The following is a 20,534-nucleotide window of genomic DNA, read 5'->3' as shown; positions in this document are numbered from 1 at the left end:
TAACACAATGTTTAATGTAAAGGATGCCCATGTGATGAAGGACAAAGTAATTTGAGCATACACCAAACACAGCCTGAATATGCAATTAACTGTTAAGTAAAGCATCCACATCATTTGCCACCTACAGCTAGTTACCACAGTACACACTTTCCAGGCAGTAGGTACCGGGCACCTGTTCCTACTATTTTGTACAGCCCGCCTGTCGTACCTCCTAAAACCTCTCTACTCATTGAATTGACATACCTACTGAGCACACAGTCGCCACAAAACTGCATTATACCCATGTCCCAAATGTTAATAATTGTAAAGTCATATGCCGGGTTACCAAAAAGTACAGCAGCACTATACTAACGACATATTGTGCGCTACGTAAGTGCAAAATAACGGTAGCAAAACAAGTGAAGCTTATCCTTGGAGGTGAGGAAGAACTCGAAATGTTCGCAATTCTATGGCAGGACCGGAGGCTTCAGATTATGCCCTACTTTCTTCACTTTATTCTTCACAGCAGCAAGAAAAACATATAAAACTACTTTTCCCATGAACACTTGGGAAAAACAGGAAACGGAACCATAATCCCTTCGTTAGTCTCTATACTCTGGCAGCACTCATCATGCATTGCAGCTGCTTCCTCTTCCTCTTTCTTCGCTGCTCAGCAGCAAGTTAAGTGCTTTTTTCACTCTCTCCTGGGTTTTGGTGGTGTCTGTGGGTAGCGATTGGCCTTGCTCCTTAGCGCTGGTGTTTTTCAACCCCTACAGGTTCCCCTGATAATCGCGGGACGCTTTTGCGATCCTAACACGATTTTTTGGCCCAGCAGAGTGCGGTGTGCCTCAGGCGCCGCCAGGGGGCAGTGTTCTCTCTGCCTGTAGGTGCGCTGGAATTCGTGTTTTAAACACGTTTTTCACCACGTTTGAACAGTTTTGGCACTGTCCCTTGCCACCCGGTGTTGACACCCTGCGGGGTCGTAATTTAGGTTTCCCCATTTTTTTGTGTGACGCCCAGAGTGGGTTGTATTATGTGTCAAACACCCTGAAGGGGTCGTAAATACCGCTGGTGTGTGGCGCAAGGGGACGCTTGACCGGGTGGTGCCCTAGTACATAGAGGGCTGTTGCGTTCCCTGGGATAGTCCTGAAATTCGTGCCTCTGTGCCACCATATCCTCTGGGTTGCCCCAGTCCCACAGTGTACCCTCAGGGTTTTTTGGCAAACGGCTGTGCTGTACCTCCCTTACCTGTAGAGCCCAACTTACCTCAGTATGCAGGGGGAGTCAGGCCAGTACACGGAGGAAGACCCTCTACAGTATGCCTCCTGGGATGACGACTTCTACCAGGCGGTTGATGACTCCATCTACAAGGCGGTGGATCAGGCGATAGTGACCCTGGAGCAACGCCTGGTGGCGCGTTTGGAGGAGGCGTACGCAAAAATCGCGGCCCTCATTCCGGCGCCTGCCCCGGCACCGGATCCTTCCCCGTCAGCGGTTCCCCCCCCATCTAAGAAAGCATGTACTGAGGGGATTGAACCGGTGGCCTTTGATAGGGTTAGGAACGCCTTTAAGGCGATTGAGGATCCTTTACCCGCTCCTTTACCCGTTCCCGCCCTACCGGTGGGTCCCCCACCTCCGACTCCCCGCACTATGTCCCCGGAGCCACAGCAGGATGACGATTCTCCGGACTCGGAGGAAGAGGCCTGCTCTTCTAGGTCGTGGCTTCCTTCCCAGCCGTCCACCTCCGCGGGTCCTTCGGACATGTTGGACCCGGAAGATATTGTCCACCCCCGGTCCTCAGAATGGGTCCCGGGGGATAAGGTGGCCCTCTATGTGGTGAACCGTCTCCGGAGACCGGTGGACAAGGATGCGCGTAGCCGCCTTAGGGCGGAGTGCCCCCGTCCTTCCCTCGAGGGGAAGGTGGCGATGACCCCAGACATTGACCCAAAATGTTATGTTATGTTAATATTTTTTATAAAAGGCGCGCAGCTGCCCCAGCCAAGGGGCGTCCCGGCGCCTGATCAGGTACCACAACATAACAAATCGGTGCTGGGAAAGACAGGAAGGGATCATTCAACAGTTGGAAACAAAAATGGCCACTTTCCTAGCTAAGTTTGTTAAGGATCCCCGGAAGGGTATAGATCGGTCCTGGCGTACTTGCCAGGACAAGCTTCTTGACGCAGTGGGCCCCATGACCAAAATCCTCGACATGGCAGAGGAGGCCAAGGTGTCGGGGGACCTAATTTCTCCGGAGGTCTTGTCTAACTGGGCGCAGCGCGCCATTATTTTCCTAGGCAATGCCAACTGTGCCCTCTCCACGGAGAGAAGGAGGTCACTGCTAATTAAAATTGATCCTAAATTGGGTGGCCTCTTCGGAGGCTGGTGCGGTGGCGCAGGGCGGTTTATTCGGAGATCCTTTTATTAAGGAGCTCGGTAAATTTGTGGCTACGTTCACGTCACTGACCGGGCCCAGTCCAATATTAGAAAGTTTTTGCCCCTCTGGTTTTTGAAGGGGCCGGACGAGGCAGGGGCCGCTCGTTCGGTCGAGGCAACCCCTCTGACAGAGGACAAGGCTCCAGACGCGGGCATGGTCAGGAACACAACTCCCGCTTCAATAATTTCTACCCCACGAGAGGTCAGAAGTTCCGAGGCCGTGGGGGACACCGAGGTCAGCAACAGGGTGGACGAGGTGAGTGTGCTACCCTCTGCGGGTTTGCGGGTAGGGGGGCGCCTGGAGCAGTTTCTCCCAGCATGGCTTTCCCTTACCAACGACGCCTGGGTAATACAGACGGTTCAGGGCTTCCAGTTGGAGTTCCATGGCCGTCCGCAGCAGCCCCAGCGTCCTCGCCCCATTACGTTCCTTCAGCGCGATGCAGAATTGGTGCGCGAAGAGGTATCCGCCCTCCTTCACAAAGGGGCGATTTGTTGCGCGTGCGAGCATTCGGACGGCTTCCTCAGCAACATCTTTTTGGTCGACAAGGTCGATGGAGGCCGCCGTCCGGTTATCAATCTGAAGGAGTTCAACGAGTGGCTAGTTTACCGCCATTTCAAAATGGAGGGAATCCACCTCCTGAGGGATGTGCTGCGGCCGTCCGACTGGTTGGCCAGGCTCGACTTAAAAGACGCCTATCTGGCGGTCCCGATCTTCCCACCGCACCGTCGTTTTCTCCAGTTCGCGTGGGACGGGCAGGTCTACGAGTTCACCACGCTGCCCTTCGAGCTCTCCTCAGCGCCGTGGTGTTTCACAAAGGTGCTGCGCCCGGCGGTGGAGGCCTTGCGGGCGCGCGGTGTCCGTGTGATAGTTTACCTGGACGATATGTTGTTCATGGACCAGTGTCCGAGACGCTTAGCATCCCAACTGCAGTTCGCGGTGAACTTGTTGCAGGGTCTGGGGTTTGTTATCAACGAGAAAAAGTCTCTCCTAGTCCCGACCCAGTGCGCAACCTTTCTCGGGTTCAGCATCGACTCGGTCTCAGCCTCCTTGAATCTTCCCACCAGGAAAATGTCGAAGATTCGACACGAGTTGCGCCAAACCCTGGCGAAACCACTGATATCGTTGCGTCATCTGGCGAGGATAGTGGGCCTGTTGTCGTCTTCGATTCAGGCCATCTTCCCGGGCCCGCTCCACTACCGGGCCATGCAGCGATTGAGAGCGTATCATCTCAGGAAAGGTCTGACGTACTCTCAACTGATTCCGCTGTCGGAAGACGTGAGGGACGAGATGCGATGGTGGCTGACGCACATGGAAGCCTGGAATGGTCGTGCGATATTTGGCTCCGCCCCAGACATCGTGATAGAGTCGGACGCCAGTCGTTCGGGTTGGGGAGCCAGATGCGGAGACTTCTCCACGGGTGGCGCCTGGTCTGCCCTCGAGCAGTCGTTACATATCAACTGTTTGGAGTTGCTGGCAGGCTCCTTCGCGGTCCAGTGTTGGACCAAGGATCGTGTCCAATCGTGTGTCCTTCTCCGGATGGACAACGTGTCCGCGGTCCGCTACATCAACCATCTGGGTGGAACCAGATCCAAGATGCTGGCGGATCTTGCGCGGGACTTTTGGCACTTCTGCCTAGACCGTCAGGTCTCGGCGGAGTATTTGCCGGGCCGTCAGAACGAGGTGGCCGACTGGCACTCCCGGCACCTCCTGGATGCCAGCGTATGGAAGCTGGACCCGCTGGTGTTCTCCCAGCTGATGGACCGTTGGGGTCCGTTTTCGGTGTACCTGTTCGCCTCACGGCTGGATCACCAGTTACCAAGGTATTTCAGTTGGCGCCCGGACCCGTCGGCGGAGGCGACAGATGCGTTCCTCCAAGATTGGTCGGGCGAGCAGAGTTATGCGTTTCCACCATTCTCAATGATAACGCGAGTGTCAGCGTTGCTGCGCCGTCAGTCAGCGCAGGTGGTGATGATCACGCCATGGTGGAGGTCTCAAGTTTGGTTTCTGGTTCTTCTGGAACTTTCCTGGGATTTTCCAATCCTACTCCCCCACTCTCCTCACATTCTCCTGAATCCGGACGGGAATCCCCACCGGTTGGTTCAGGAGGGCTCGTTGAGACTGATGGCATGGAGGATCTCCGGCGTCGCTGGTCTCTCCCGGGCCTTTCGGGAAAGGCAGAGGATCTGCTCTCTAAGGCCTGGGCGGACAGCACCACCAGGAGATACCGTTCTGCATGGCATAGGTGGCGTCGCTGGTGTATGCGACGGAATTTCAATCCCGTGGGGACGGATGTAGTCCATGTCCTTAACTTCCTGGCCTCCTTGGCGGAAGAGGGTTTAGCCTATAGGTCTATCAATACCTTCCGCTCAGCCATCTCGGCGGGGCACGACCTTTTGCAGGGTTCCCCGATTGGAGAGCACCCTTTGGTTTGCAGACTTTTGAGAGGGATTCGCCTCTCGCTGCCGCCCGAGCCGCGGTATTCCGTCCTGTGGGACGTGAACAGGGTTCTGAATCTGTTTCTTTCTTGGCAGCCGAACAGGTTTTTGTCTCGCAAAGAGCTTACGGCTAAGTTAGCGATGCTACTGTGCTTGATTTCCTGCAGGCGGGTCTCGGATGTACGAGCGCTTGATGTTACAGCCCGGGTGTTTTCCCCGGAAGGGGTGTCCTTTACAGTGAGCAGGAGAACTAAGACCCTTACGAGGGTTATTTCATATCCGGCCTTCCCGGATTCCCCCAAGCTGTGTGTAGTGCAGTGCCTCCGCGCATATGAGGATATGACTGATGACACTCGCCCTCCGGGTGAGAGACAACTTCTTATTGCCCTACGGAAACCGTAGAAGGCTGTTTCTTCCCCAACAATCACCAGATGGGTGCGTTGGGTGATGCAGGAGGCGGGGATTGATACGAAGAAATTTGGTGCTCACTCAGCACGGGGTGCTATGGCCTCGAAGGCTTTTGCCCTGGGGGCTCGGTTGGAGGACCTGATGAGAGCCGCGGATTAGTCCACAGACTCCACGTTCAAGAGGTTCTATTTTAAGCCAGTAACAGAAGTGGCTCGGCTAGTTGTCGATAAGCTTTGAACTGGCATAATCTGAAGCCTCCGGTCCTGCCATAGAATGAGAATTTGCCTAGCTTTATTGCTGGTAAGTTCCAATTCTATTAAGGACTCGGAGGCGAGGATTATCCCCCCCAAGAACTTCCTCGAAGTGGACCCTCCCCGTACAGAATGTAAGTAACCTGTTCACGGAATTCAAGATGTTGACAGTGCTATTGATCTGTGTGCATTCGATGTTACGTACCGTGTTATTCTCAAGACGATCGGAGTCTGACTGTGAAGTTTCTTGCAGGGAATGATGGTCCAAAACAGGATGCGTGAGACTGCCGGAACATGGGCTTCGCGCGAAGAAAGAGGAAGAGGAAGCAGCTGCAATGCATGATGGGTGCTGCCAGAGTATAGAGACTAACGAAGGACTTATGGTTCAGTTTCCTGTTTTTCCCAAGTGTTCATGGGAAAAGTAGTTTTATATGTTTTTCCTGCTGCTGTGAAGAATAAAGTGAAGAAAGTGAGGCATAATCCTCGCCTCCGAGTCCTTAATAGAATTGGAACTTACCAGCACTAAAGCTAGGCAAATTCTCATTCTCTTCAGGAGTAGTTCATCCAATGGGAGATTATGTATTTGCATTGTCCTGATTATTCAATTATTCTTTCAGGACTATCAGCACTAAAATGAAAAGAAAAAACATTGCCTCGAGAATATAACTACTCATCATACAACAGACAACAATGTAATTAGGACACCTGTTCAAAGACTTTGTAATACAAGGGGGCAAAAAGAGAAATTACGCAACTTCTATAAGCCAAAAACATCTTTCAGAAGCAGCTTGCTTATAGGCTTCTGTTTAGATACAAGAACAATACATGTATCAACAATGACTAGAGCAGAACTCTATAAAGTTTCACAGGACCACTCATGAGTTCAAGTTTTTAGGTCTCGCCTACGCAGCGCGCATGCGCTGCATAGGAGGACCTTTAGCCGTCACTCCGGTCATTTTCAAGCACACACTCGTGCTTGTGGCGGCATCCACCTTGCGGGAGCGAGCAGCGGCGCGCCACAAGCACGAGTGCAGTGCTTGAAAATGAGCAGACTGCTCTCCCGGCTCGACATCCTTGCGTTTTCACTTTCGTGCGCGGCAAGTGCGCGTGCGCACACCACTCGCGGGCTCACCTCCTGCTCCCTACCTCATCTCCCTCTCTCTCCTCCACCACACGTCCCTCTCTCTCCTTGCCCACTCGCTCCGCCCTCTCCATCTCCTTTTTGAAGACCGCTTGTTTGTTTTTCTCTTCGTACATTTATTTTGGTTTTATTAAGATGAGGTCTCAAGTTTCCTTCCTTATTGATCTGCTGGCTGCCTTCCTCAACTCTTTGTGAAGCCAAGCCCTCCATGCCACCCTTTCTTACTTTCAGGGCTACCTCGGCCTTTTGCCCCAAAGCATATTACCCTGAAACTATTAACGCCCGATCTTCCTCTAACCATAACTGATGCCCGTCTCCCTGTTACCGATGACACAAGCTCTCCTTTCCATGGCATACTCTATCCATCCCATCACTAAAATCACTAAATCACTGCCCTCTTCGTTAAGGCCCACGTCTCCCTCTCACCAGAAATGCTCCTCAGAGGCCTGATGCAAACGGTACACCCTCCCGAACGTTATATAGACCCCCTCACAGAGTCTCCAATGTCTCCAAATACATTCAGTGACCTTGGGCAGAAAGCCCTCCCGCATCCCCTGAAGCGTAGCAGGGGCCTGCGTTACGCCCCTCATCTTCCTTTCTCTATTAACGCCCATCTCCCTCTTACAGCACCCCCTCTCTCTGCTGACTTCCTGTCGTCTTTCTACCATTGACTCTCATGTATCCCTCCTACTGTTAACACCTTCCCCACTCACTAGTCAGGCCCTGCCTGCTTCTCGCTCCCCATTAACGCCCCTGCTGCCTCTCTCTCACCATTAACGGCCCTGTTGCTCCCTCTCACCACTAACGGCCTTGTCTCCGTCTTCTCTCCCTCTCTAGTGGACAAGTACATGGTGATGGCGAAGAAGAAACATGGCTACAACATCGAGCAGGTGGCTGCCGCGTGCAGCTCGGCCTTCTCACAGCCAAGTCTGCGTGCTGCAACCAGGAAGCATCTATTTTTAATGACCAGGCACCCGGAACTGGGGTGTGGGTCGGTCTCCTGTTATCCAGTGGGGGCTGTCCTCCACAGACAGATCTGTAAACAAGGAGCTTTAAAATAGTCTAGCGTGGGAGGCTTATGGTGGGGACTCAGGCGGTGACGAGATCAACACGTTTTGGGCTAGGTGCTGCGTGGGAAGCACGGTTCTGGTATGGTTGGGGACCGGCTGAGGTCATGGGATGAAGCTGGTTGTGTAGTGGGGCTGCCGTTGCTGGCCTGTAACTTAGGCCCTTTCATAATATCGGATCGTCCAGCTTTGCCCTACATACAAGGTTCAAAACATCACACAAAAAACCTGCACTCAAAATCTTTGAAAAACCTAGGCCTTCTTTTTAACCCTGATCAATGCAAGTCTGGAGAAGAAAAACAAGCATTGGCATAGCCAATAGGTCTCGCCTTTGGGACCTTATAAGTGTTTAGCCATGCAACAGTTAATGTTGTTGCAGTAAGGATATTGTGCTGCATAACTAAATACTTATAAGGTCCCAAAGGCGAGACCTATTGGCTATGCCAATGTTTGTTTTATTTGCATTCTGGTACTTGTATTCTTGGTTTTATAATGGGATAAATTGAACTTCAAGTGCAAGAATACAAAGAAAACAAAACGTGTACTGGTTAACTTATTAATGCATGGAGGTAGAAGGTTTGTGAGCTGTGTTGCCGGGGCATGAACCGATAAGACAAATTAGCTTCATTTTTAAAAGAACAAAAGAAATTGAAATATGTGTAAAATAACTGTGATGGTGCACACCTTAAGCTCCATGCAACTTTTTCTACTAGCCATGTCCTTGGACACCGTCCATTATAGATAGATGACAGCCCCTCTTAAACTGGAGACCCAGGTATCAGGGTCACCTAACAAATCAATAGCCCTTGTCACATCCAGATTTTTTATTTTATTTCTCGGAGTTTTAAATAGCGCCAACTTGACCCGAAGGTATCAGAGCACTTTACACGAGCACCAGTTATGTTACACAAGGACACATTAATTTTCTTTTTGTTAGGCAAGGGGAGATTAAGTGATTTGCCCAGAATCACAGGATGTTAGCGTTATTGCCGAGTCTCGAACCCCATTCCCCACCTTTGAGATCAACCATCCTAGCCATTAGGCTACCTCAGTGTGGGTTATTTCTGTTTCTATTTATTTGCTAAGTGCAACAAAATGCATCTTGGAGCTCGGCACGACCAAAAGTAAAGGTTAAAAAGTTCGTTTTTAAAAATCTTTTCGTAAACTTTAGATGGGAAGAGATGCATATGATTTAAAGAGAAAGGCTGTTCTCGAGACGTGGCCCAAGATAAGAAAAGGCTGTCCACCCATTCTTGAATGTTTAAACTTGGAACTGAAAACATTTGGGTATTTGATAGAAGCTGTCTTCGAGTGGCAAAGGGGGTGAAATACCATGAAAGCGGAGATTTTTTTGCATTGTAATTAAGGCTCACAGTTTTCAGTTTTTACAGATTTTTTCAGATAAATACAGACGGAAAACAATGCATTTCCTGTCTGTATTTTATTTTAAAAGCAGAAAAATACAGAAAATTGTGCTTTTTGTGAGTGACTTCCGACACTGTCCTTCGTGAATTCCAAGCCAACATCAAACAGAGAGACAGCATTGGGATTTGAAAAAAACAGGATGTGATTTCCTTAAATGTAGGCATATGTTAACATATTTGTATATACTGCTGATATTTACATGTGGGTGTAGGGTTCTGCTATATTGGTTGCTTAATTTGCTAAAACGCAACATGCATTAAAGTATGAGTGCATATTTATCAGTTAAATAAATGTGGAAATACACCATGTTACGACTCCATTTATTCTTAAAACACAAAATAAATATGGATAAATACAATTAAGATAGCATTAAAAAAAATTGGATAAATACAGACGGAAATGTTGAAAAAATAAATAGCATAAAACCGGGAGCCCTAATTGTAATAGATTCAGTTCATAAGCCATAGTTTGATAAATTGAATAAGCTGTTTTACTGTAAAACAACGTAGGGGCTCTTAGGCTTTGCTCACCAAGTCAAATCTTATTTTATAGTCTAGTCTTGTGGCAAAGTTTTGAGTTATTGGTAGCTTGTTAATCAAGTAACCCGGCAGCCTCAGCCAGGGCCGGACAGGGAACCAAAACCGGCCCTGGCAAAGTGCTTGGATGCCCCCCCGGGGGAGGTTGGGGGTGCGATCGAGCTCTTTGCCAGGGCCGGTTTTCGGCCGATTTTACAGCTATGCTGCAAAAACGGGCCTGTAACAAAAACGGCCACCAGGGGCCCAAAACCAGACCCCACCCTTGCGGCGCCCCGGGGGATTGCCCGGTGCCCGCAATGGCCAGTCCGGCTCTGGCCTCAGCTAAAGGATGTTAAAGTAATCGATTCTCAACATAATACATGCAGTGGCCAGTTGAGCAGGATTTTCATGCAGTAAAAAAGGAACAATGGCTTCAAATAACATATGCTGTTAGAAACAACTTGATTGAGTTTGTGAGAAAAGTGAAGCAGGGGTGTAGCCTAGTGGGCCAATGTTGTATCACTCATTTTTATAGTATTGGAATGTAACCCCCCCTGTAGAGATGAAGCAACCTTTATGATAATAGGGGTCGAAACGTTGACATATCTGTATCTTTATCAAACATGGGCAACAGAGACATGTTTATCTGTGCCTAGATTGTTATGTTTATTTTGTACATTGTTTCGTCAAGTTGAAGACCGGATTGGGTCTAAATTATTTGCATGTACTTGAACCACATTGCCTTACCGTTCCTTCGTAAATCACTCAACTCTCCATGAGCACTCCCTCCCTCCCTTCCTTTCTGAGCACAGATGTTTACCAATGTTGATTAATTCCATATTCATATGTTTTGATTGACCTTTCCATGTGACTCCACTTGGTTTACTACAATTGGCAACGATCTGATGGGATACCACGTTGACTTGGAATCTTACCGTTCAAGAGGTTTACTGGCAATTTAACTGCATGCCTGTGTTTATGCCCTTCGAACACTAAGTACGTTATATGTTTATAGGATGTTTATAGTGCTCCCTTACTGTTCCTTCACGCTACAGGTTGCACATTTTCTTAATTTGTTTTTATTCTACCGCTGCAGCTTTGGATAGTATTGGCAGTTACTGCTCGAGCGTGTAATCAGTTTAAATGCACACTAGAAGTATATTCTCTTCATGCGCTGGTTGCTGTTCACGCTATTTCTGCATGCAGTTGTGTGCTGAGCTCCTACGGCGTGTTACGTCCATTGTTTCTTCAATCAATCAATCAATCAAGGCACTTATAAACAGACCCCCCAGGATATAGCGGCATGGATTTGCAAATTTAGTGGCACAAATATGGAAATTTAGCGGCACAAATATGGAAATTTAGCGGCATTTTAGCGGCACTTTATTTTACTCATAAGCATTCATTTTCAGCCTTAAATCAATGGAAACTGTTTTAGCAGAGTATTCCACTTTGATTAGGCAACCTGGAATATGGAATAGAGGAAGCAGCCCACAGGTGAAGGCTGTTATCCCTTGGGATTGCAATTCGTCATCTGCCAGTTGGGCTAAACAGAAGTGTGAGGTCTAAAATGTTGTGTCACATTTTGTGATGTCAATTCCTGTGAGGTCATGGGTCTTGATGCCACTTCCTGTGATGCGACGTGCCATGTCGCGCTCAATGATGTCACTCAATATGATATCACGCGCTATGCTGCCTAACTTGGTTAGACCCCCCCCACTTCTGTTTTTTAGAACCTCTGCCCTCCTAAGAAGTGAAATAAAGACAAACCAAGACAACAGGCCTCCTCCATCCGTGTACCCATTATCGGGGAGAACATCCCTGTCTCCATCAGGGCCGCCCCAGCGCGGATGCAATGCAGGGATTGAGTGACAGGCACTCACCCACACCTGACCCCCCTGCATGTCTGGTTTCTGCCCCCAAAGCTCTCCTGCCTCTGAAGTCATGGCTCCTGCCTGGGATCCGAGTGGCAGGCGCAGAGTACAAATGATGCGGAAATGAGTCCTGTTCCTAGGGAGGGCCGTGGGCTAAAGAACATGATGGATTCAGCCAAAATCTGTGGCTGGGAGTGAGTGTCTGAAAGATGTAGTACTACGTGTCTCAAATAAATAAGTGCTACTTGCCAAAATCCACACTTTAGATTTTCACCTCAATCTGCCGTATTTCTTGGAGGGCTCCTACCACTAAAAGGAGAACTCAGGCACATGTAGACCTAATCTCCTCCCTCTCCGGCTCTGCCTGCCTTGGGTTTCCCCTTCATCCCACATTCACCCTTACGCCATCTGTCTCCTTCAGTCTCTGCCCTATGCTCACTGCCCGCTATTCCCTGTTCTCCTTGTTTATTTTGCCTTCGGACTCTCTTGCATCTTCTCTCTCTGCTCACTGTGCCTGACCTGTCTGCCCACCCCCTGTCCTCTGTGCCTGTTCTACCATTGGGTCTCTTCCACCTCTCCTCTATGCCCCACGGCTCTCTACCTCTACCCTTTATACCCTCAGGGTTCATTGTGCACTGTCCCTCACGTGCTCACTGTCCCTGTCCTGTCTGCCCTCCCCCTGCACTCCATGCCTGTTGTACCCTTGGGGTCTCTTCCACCTCTCCTCTCTGCCCGCAGCACTCTGTGTCTGCCCTTTATACTCTTGGAGTTCACTGTGCACTGTCCTTTCATGTGCTCTCTGCCTCCTACACTTTCTGTCACATTCACCTTCACGCTGCCCTAGGTTTCTGCTTCCATTCCTCCCTGCTCTCTACCCCGACCCCTCTCTGGCACCAGTGGCACTTTGGGGCCCGGCGCATATTTTCCTCCTCCGCAGAGTTTGACCCTCAGCAAAAAAGAGAACAAGAATTGTGAATGCAATAGGTCTCGCATTTATGCGAGTTTGAGCTATTGACATTGCAAATGACAATGCCTTTTGTTTATGTTTTAAAAACAAAAAGAAAAGGCATAGTCATTTGCAATGTCAATAGCTCAATGTCGTATCAATGAGAGACCTATTGTATTGCCAATGCTTGTTTAAAAAGCGGGTCAGGTGCACGAAACACTCTGGGGCAGATTTATGATAACTGGCGCATCCCCGGGGATGCGCCAGTTATTTTGCGCCGCTGCTCCGCCACCCATGGTGCGCCGCATTTACAATGCGGCGCACCATGGGGCAAAAACGGCACAGATGCGTGACGCATCTGTGCCGTAAAGGTGGCGGATTGCTGGAGTTGCGTCGCAAGCGCGACGCAGCTCCAGCAAGGCTCGGGGGTGCCCCATCTTCACAATGCTGCGTCAAGACCTACGCCTGCTTCAAGCAGGCGCAGAGTTTTGACGCAGCATTGGCCTGAAAGTGACTGTGTGAAATCCTATAGATTTCACTCAGCCACTTTTGCGAGGCGCAGCTGCCCCGGAACGCCCACCCTGCGCCGGAACGCCCACAAGTGGCGCAGGGCTTTACAACGTGACGCATCTGCCTAGATGCGTCACGTTGTAAATGGGTCGTAGGGATGCGCCACGTTTACGCCGCAGTTGCGTGACGCAAACGTGGCGCATTCCCAACATAAATCTGCCCCTCTCTTTATAGCACTTCCTAACCTTCAAACTGGTGTTAGAACTTATGTCAGCACAGTGGTGAGCAATGGTGACGGGTCAGTAGAGAAAGCAATGAATATATCCGAGGAGAAGGCCGTTTGGGCAGATTGCTATTCTAAATAACTTCCTCGCATGAAGATGTACATTAGAGCAGCAGGTAACCTCATTAGTGCTGGCATCGGGTTTTAAGATGCAGGAATCGGGAGGCGGGAGACTAGCCTTCAAATCGGCAGTCTCCCGCATGAATCGGGAGGGTGGGCATGTCTGCTTTATGTAACGCCCTTTTTTCTGCTAGATCAGTTTAATTACTCTGGAGTGCATGTATGAAGCATGTTCCATAGGATGTGGTAAGTAGCAACTTTACACTTTATTCACTACATTTGAGGCGATAATTCCTGCGTTTCCTTCATGCAGTGGCGATTAAGAAATTAAATACCACCGGCATTCAATTAATATTGCATGTGTTTAAGGGAGGGCCGTGCCAGGGCTTAGAAGCCCCGCTGCGAGTCTAGACAGCCCCGCTAATGGGAGGACACAGGGGGTTGACTACTCGTGCAATCATGACACACACTGACCCCAAAACCACCACAAGCCCCTGACATCTGCCAGAGCCGAGGATAACAGGCGGGGGCGTGAAAAAACAAAGCCTCATTAACAAGTGAAAGGTCTTTTGACCTGTGAAGTACTCGGGTGCGGCTGGCAGCTCAAAACTGACTTTCGGGAAGCTGCTGACACACACGAGTGTGGGGGGGCGGCGCACAGCCAATAAAAGGCATTGTTGCATTGTTTGTTTTGCTGTCCCCACTTTTTTGTAAATATCGCGGCCAATATGGTTATAATCGCGGCCATCGCGGTAATCTGCCCATTTCGCGATTTTTTTCGTGAATCGCGAAATCGCGATAAACTGGAGGGTCTGTATAAAGCGCACTACATACTCGTGAGGGTTTCAAGGCACTGGGGGAGGGGGGTGCTGCTACTGATCGAAGAGCCAGGTTTTGAGGAGTCTTCTGAAGGCCAGTAGGTCTTGGGTCTGCTGTAGGTTGGTGGGGAGGGTGTTCCAGGTTTTGGCTGAGAGGTGGAAGAAAGATCTGCCGCCGCCGGTCATTCTTCGGATGCGGGGGACTGTGGCGAGGGCGAGGCAGGCGGAGCGGAGCTGGCGGGTGGGGGTGTAGAAGCTGAGTCGTCTGTTGAGGTATGCTGGGCCGGTGTTGTGGAGAGATTTGTGTGCGTGGATCAGGAGCTTGAAGGTTACCCACTTGTTGACGGGGAGCCAGTGCAGGTTTCTTAGGTGGGGTGTGATGTGGCAGCGGCGGGGGATGTCATGGATCAGATGTGCTGAGGCGTTCTGGATGCATTGCAGTCGTCTCAAGAGTTTGGCCGATGTTCTTGCGTAGAGGGCGTTTCCGTAGTCCAGCCTTCTGGTGATGAGGGCCTGGGTGACTGTTTTTCTCGTTTCTGTGGGGATCCACTTGAAGATCCTGCGGGGCATTCGGATGGTGTTGAAGCAGGATGAGAAGACAGCCTGGACCTGCTTAGTCATGGAGAGGGGGGAGTCGAGGATGACCCCTAGGTTGGGTGCGTGTTCGGTGGGTGTCGGGGCTGTTCCTAGTGTTGTCGGCCACCAGGAGCCGTCCCAGGCTGAAGGGGTGGAGCCGAGGATGAGGACCTCCATCTTGTCCGAGTTCAGCTTCAGTCGGCTGTTCCTCATCCATTCGGCGACAGACTTCATTCCTTCGTGCAGGTTGGTTTTGGCGGTGTGAAGGTCTTTGGTGAGGGAGAGGATCAGCTGGGTGTCGTCTGCGTAGGAGATGATGTTGAGGTCGTGCTGTCGGGCGACGCGGGCGAGGGGTGCTATGTAGATGTTGAACAGTGTTGGGCTGAGTGAGGAGCCCTTGGGTACGCCGCAGATGATCTCAGTGGTCTTGGAGCAGAAAGAGGGGAGGCGGACGCTCTGTGTTCTGCCGGAGAGGAAGGATGTGGTCCAGTCCAGGGCCTTCCCTTGGATTCTGGTGTCATGAGATGTGTTCGCAGTGTGTGGTGGCAGACCGTGTCGAAGGCAGCTGATAGGTCCAGGAGGATGAGGACAGCTGTTTCTCCGTTGTCAAGCAGGGTTCTGATGTCGTCGGTGGCGGCAATGAGGGTGGTTTTGGTGCTGTGGTTGTTGCGGAACCCGGACTGGGACGGGTCCAGGATGCTGTTCTCCTCGAGGTGGCTGGCAGTTATTTGTTGACGATATTCTTGGTGACCTTCACCGGGAACAGGAACAGGGATATGGGTCGGAAGTTCTTGAGGTCCTTGGGGTCGGCTTTGGGTTTGTTGAGTAAGGCGTTGATCTCGGCGTGCTTCCAGCTTTCTGGGAAGGTTGCTGTCTCGAAGGAGATGTTGATTACTTTACGGAGATGGGGTGCGATGCCTGTGCAGGCCTTGTTGAAGATGTGTTGAGGGCATGGGTCTAGCGGTGATCCAGAGTGGATGGTGTTCATGATCTCGCTGGTGTCTTCGTCGTTGGTGCTGGTCCAGGAGAGCAGGCGGTTGGTGCAGGTGGTGTTCTTGGGGGCGGTGGCTGTCGGGGCGGTCGTTGCGTTGAAGCTGTTGTGGATGTCGGCGATCTTACGGTGGAAGAAGGTGGCCAGTGAGTTGCATAGGTCTTGCGAGGGTGGGATGTCGTTGGTGTTGGAGCTGGGATTGGAGAGTTCCTTCACGATGTTGAAGAGCTCTTTCCTGTTGTGTGCATTGTTATCTAGGCGGTCTTTGAATGAGGCCCTCTAGGCGGCTCTGATGAGTTGATGGTGACTGCGGGTGGCGTCCTTGTGTGGCTGTCCGGTGTTTCTTCGCGGGTCCAGTTCTTCTCCAGTTTTCAGCAGTTTCTTCCATCTCATCCTTCAACTGTGACGTGTATTCTTGGCCATATCCTCTTATACAAGCACTATTTTCTGAAGAAAGCACGCACATTGTGTACGTGGCTGCCTTATTTTGGGAAAAGAAATAGAGAATCCTTAATGTGCTTATCTACGGCGATGCGCATCTCCTGTGGATTTTGGAATTTTATTTGAATAACTCAATCTCAACTTTAAAAAACAAGCACATTATTAAAGTAGCAGCTACGTTTCGAGGAGGATAAATCAATACATTTGTTTAAGAGCTTATCTTCGGCAATACGCTTGTCTTGTGGCTTCCAGTTTTTTTGTCTCACTATTTAAAAACAAGCTCTTATTTAGTTGGCAACCATATTTTTGGATTATTTAAATTAATCTTTTTGCCTGTTTTTGGCACACCTATGAGTATACTATAAATACTCTCTACTAAAACTTTCTTTAAAAGAAAAAATATATATAGTATTAGTTATTGTTCTGGATTTCAATCTATATTTTACACTACTGTACTAGTGTTTTAGAAAAAAAAACATATGGCAAATAATCAATATGCCACTACTCCTGGATTCTTTTTACAAAATCCAGGAAAACCAGTTATAAATGGAAAAATTGGCACAGAAACTTTGAAAGTTATTTAATAGCAATTGATGAAAACAAATTGATGCAAAGAGGAGAAAGGCACTCATGTATGGATTGCTTTGTACAGCTGGGCAAGAGGTGTTTTGCAATCTTCCTGAAGTGGATGCACCTGATGGACAATTTGGCCGGTGGGATGAATATACTGATGCAGTTAGAAGAATGGAAAAACAGTATACAAGTGAACCAAGTATTATGGTGGAGAGACACACTTTTTACTTGAGGAAACAAGGAGAAGACACAAATGTTGAAGAATACATATTGGCATTATGAATACTGGCTTCTATGTGTGAATTTGAAGATAACAGTGATGTTTATATAAGAGACCAATTTGTTTTGCACTGTTATTCAGAGAAAATTCAGGAAAGATTAGCAGCGTGTCGGAACTCAACTTTGTCTGAAGTGATTGATATTGCAAAAGGGATAGAAAGGTCAATCATTTCTGCAAATGTTTTGGCTTCTGAGAAAAGTTCATCATCTAATGTGTGTGGTAAGTGAAATAAAATCTACAAAAAACGAGTCTACTAATACTGCAAGTTCAAGTAGTGCAAAAGGTGTTGGTTGTAATAGTACTGATAAATGGAACAGTGGTAGATACTTTACTAAACAGCAAATTGTGTGAGGCCATTTCCTGTCACGGACACTAGGCCTATCCACACAAGTGAGGTTCCATTTTTGTTGGTAGACTTTGGGGAATGCTGGGTGGGTGGAATTTTGTGGATCCACGCTGATTTTAGAACTTTCCATCACATGTTCTTTAATTTTTCGAAAATTGATGTCCTTTTCTATGGCCTCTAACCGGTCCTGTTCATTAATTACAAACTCTCCTATCTGGGTAGCATCACATATGACCACAGCACATTCCTCCTCTGACTCGTTGTCTACACAATCATCCACTTCAATTACTGGCAATCTAGCTAAGCAATCAGATCTACAAATAAGCCCTCCTGAAATATGTTTAATTTTTAAATTGTACTCCTAAAGTTTCGAGATTAATCTGACTAATCTCGATGAAGCTGTAGAATTTCCGCGTCCAGAGCCATCCATCATGTAAATCAAGTGCTTGTGATTAGTTATTAGTGTAAAGCTTTTTTCCTAGCCCCATCCAGAAGTTTGCTGAAATGCAAACTGTAACACTTTTCGCCATGAGTGGGATGGGTATGCCCAGGCGTGGGTCCCTTGCTCACAGTGCCACTGGATTCAAGCTAGCCTGGCTGAAGAAGGGTGACATACCCTGAAACTGGTCTGGACTGTTCCCGTGGGGCACAAGGTCAAGACTGATTTGCATATGGCTGGGTCCAAACTGGGGTGGAGTAGTGGGCAAAAGAACAATGGATTTAACCCTGATCTTTTGACTGGGGGAGAATGTTTGCATTGTCAGCATTCTGTCCATCATTTGTTTGCTGTACCACTTTTCGCCCTAAGTGGGATGGGTATGCCCAGACGTGGGTCCCTTGCTCACTGTGCCACTGGATTCAAGCTAGCCTGGCTGAAGAAGGGTGACATACCCTGAAACCGGTCCCAGGATGCTTGTTTCCGGTCCAGGGAGGACCCGGCCTGGCAGTTCGGTCTGGACTGTTCCCGTGGGGCACAGGGTAAAGACTGATTTGCCAATGGCTGGGTCCAAACTGGAGTGGCGTAGTGGGCAAAAGAACAATGGATTTAACCCTGATCTTTTGACTGGGGGAGAATGTTTGCATTGTCAGCATTCCGTTCATCATTTGTTTGCTGTAACACTTTTCGCATTAAGTGGGATGGGTATGCCCAGATATGGGCCCCATGCTCACTGTGCCACTGGATTCAAGCTAGCCTGGCTGAAGAAGGGTGACATACCCTGAAACCGGTCCCAGGATGCTTGTTTCCGGTCCAGGGAGGACCTGGCCTGGCAGTTCGGTCGGGACTGTTCCCATTGGGGCACACGGTCAAGACTGATTTTCATATGGCTGGGTCCAAACTGGGGTGGCCTAGTGGGCAAAAGAATGATGGATTTAACCCAGATCTTTTGACCCTGGAGAATGTTTGCTGTAACACTTTTGGCCCTAAGTGTGATGGGTTTGCCCAGACGTGGGTCCCTTGCTCACTGTGCCACTAGATGCAAGCTGGGGACAAGGAACAAGGGAACCCTACTCACTGGGAGCCTGGGTAGGTAAGTATATGAGGAAAACAATGGCTCCTGTGGATAAAATAAAGGTATTCATTTCTAATATGAAATATGCACAATGGCAATGTACCGGATTAAGTTGATGTCAGAAAGAAAGCTAGTTATACATACTGAGGACGTTGTCAATTTTTCAATAGTTTATGTGATAAACAACGATAGTAAGCATTGCATACAAAATGTTTTTTTGAAAGAATATAGTTTCTTAAACATACAATAGTTAAATAATAGTGAGAGGTGTCCCAGTGAAAAAACCTGTGGAACCTAATCTAGTGTGGCATATTATGTGACATATGTGCAAGGTTTCACTACATAACATTAGGCGACCATCTGAAAATGTGTCAAGTGTTTGAACAGCAAGTTATACAATCATAAGGGCTGAGCAATAGTTCGCCTCTTTAAACTGTTGACGGCGTTTCGACGAAGTTTAGGATGTAGGGTCTTTTCAGGACCTGGGAATATCGGGACACCAGAAGCAAGGACTGTGCTGCCTAATGTGAGGAGGAGTGGCACCGTGTGTAGTGAAGTAAAACGACTCACAGCGTACCCAGCTGGGTGCGCATGTGAGGATATGTTAGGCAGGCAGTCAAAATAATGGGGACAGTACAAATCACGGCAGTACTTCGGGTGCTGGTTGTATGACAGAATGAGGCACAGAATGTGTGTGGTAACGCTGTAAATGCGAGGGAGCAGGGCTTCACTTGGATTTAGTCAGTAATATATGCAGGCAGTAGCACAGTCAAATTAGTGCGGTGCTTCCAAAAGCAGAAATTTGTTCTGGCAGACTGCCAAGGGTTGCCTCCCTCGTAGCTGTGCTGGCAGAGGAGCGTCCGTCTCCTTTGCTCCTAAAGCATAGATTTGTCTAATTAAAAAAGCAGTATGATATAGCTGAAAATTCGGAAAGCGTATGCCTCCTTCATTTTTTGGTTTAATTAATTTGAATTAGGCAACACAAGTGGGTTTATTGTTCCAGAGAAATTTGGTACAAAGAGAATTAATTTGGTTAAAATGGTGATTAAGGATTTTAAAATGTAGCATAGAAAGTAAAAAAAGAATAAGGGGAACAATCATCATTTTAATAGTATCCAATCTATCCCACCAGGATAAGTGGAGAGGTGACCAAGAGGAAGCAAGTGTTGAATCCTGAGTTTTAGTGCGCTAAAATTGTGGGCAAGAGTTTGAGGGATGGTAGGTGACAACCAGACACCTAGATACTTAATCTTAGATGGACACCACATAAAATTAGTATCAGAGAACATAAATTGATAACATAAAGAATTTAAAGGTTAAATACGTCACTTCCAGAGAAATTCAATTTGTAGCCAGATATTTTAGAATATAAATCGATCTCCTGCAAAAAGGGAGGTAGGGAAGTTAAGTGATTAGAGAGGTATATCAAAATATCATCTGCATAAGCAGATAATTTTGTTTCAAAAGAATTATGTTGGAAGCCTGTCATCAAAGGGTTATGACGAATGCGCTCAAGAAAAGGTTCAAGACAAAGAAATAAAAGAGGAGAAAGTGGACAACCTTGTCTAGTACCTCTGTGTAAAGTAAAATAAGAGGATAGAAATCTATTAACAGAAACACAAGCACATGGTTTGGAGTATAATAGTTTGATAAACAAAATTAATTTGGGG

The sequence above is a fragment of the Lissotriton helveticus genome, chromosome 11 (assembly GCF_964261635.1).
Source record: "Lissotriton helveticus chromosome 11, aLisHel1.1, whole genome shotgun sequence".
NCBI lineage: Eukaryota > Metazoa > Chordata > Amphibia > Caudata > Salamandridae > Lissotriton > Lissotriton helveticus.
This window is presented reverse-complemented; position numbering follows the sequence as displayed.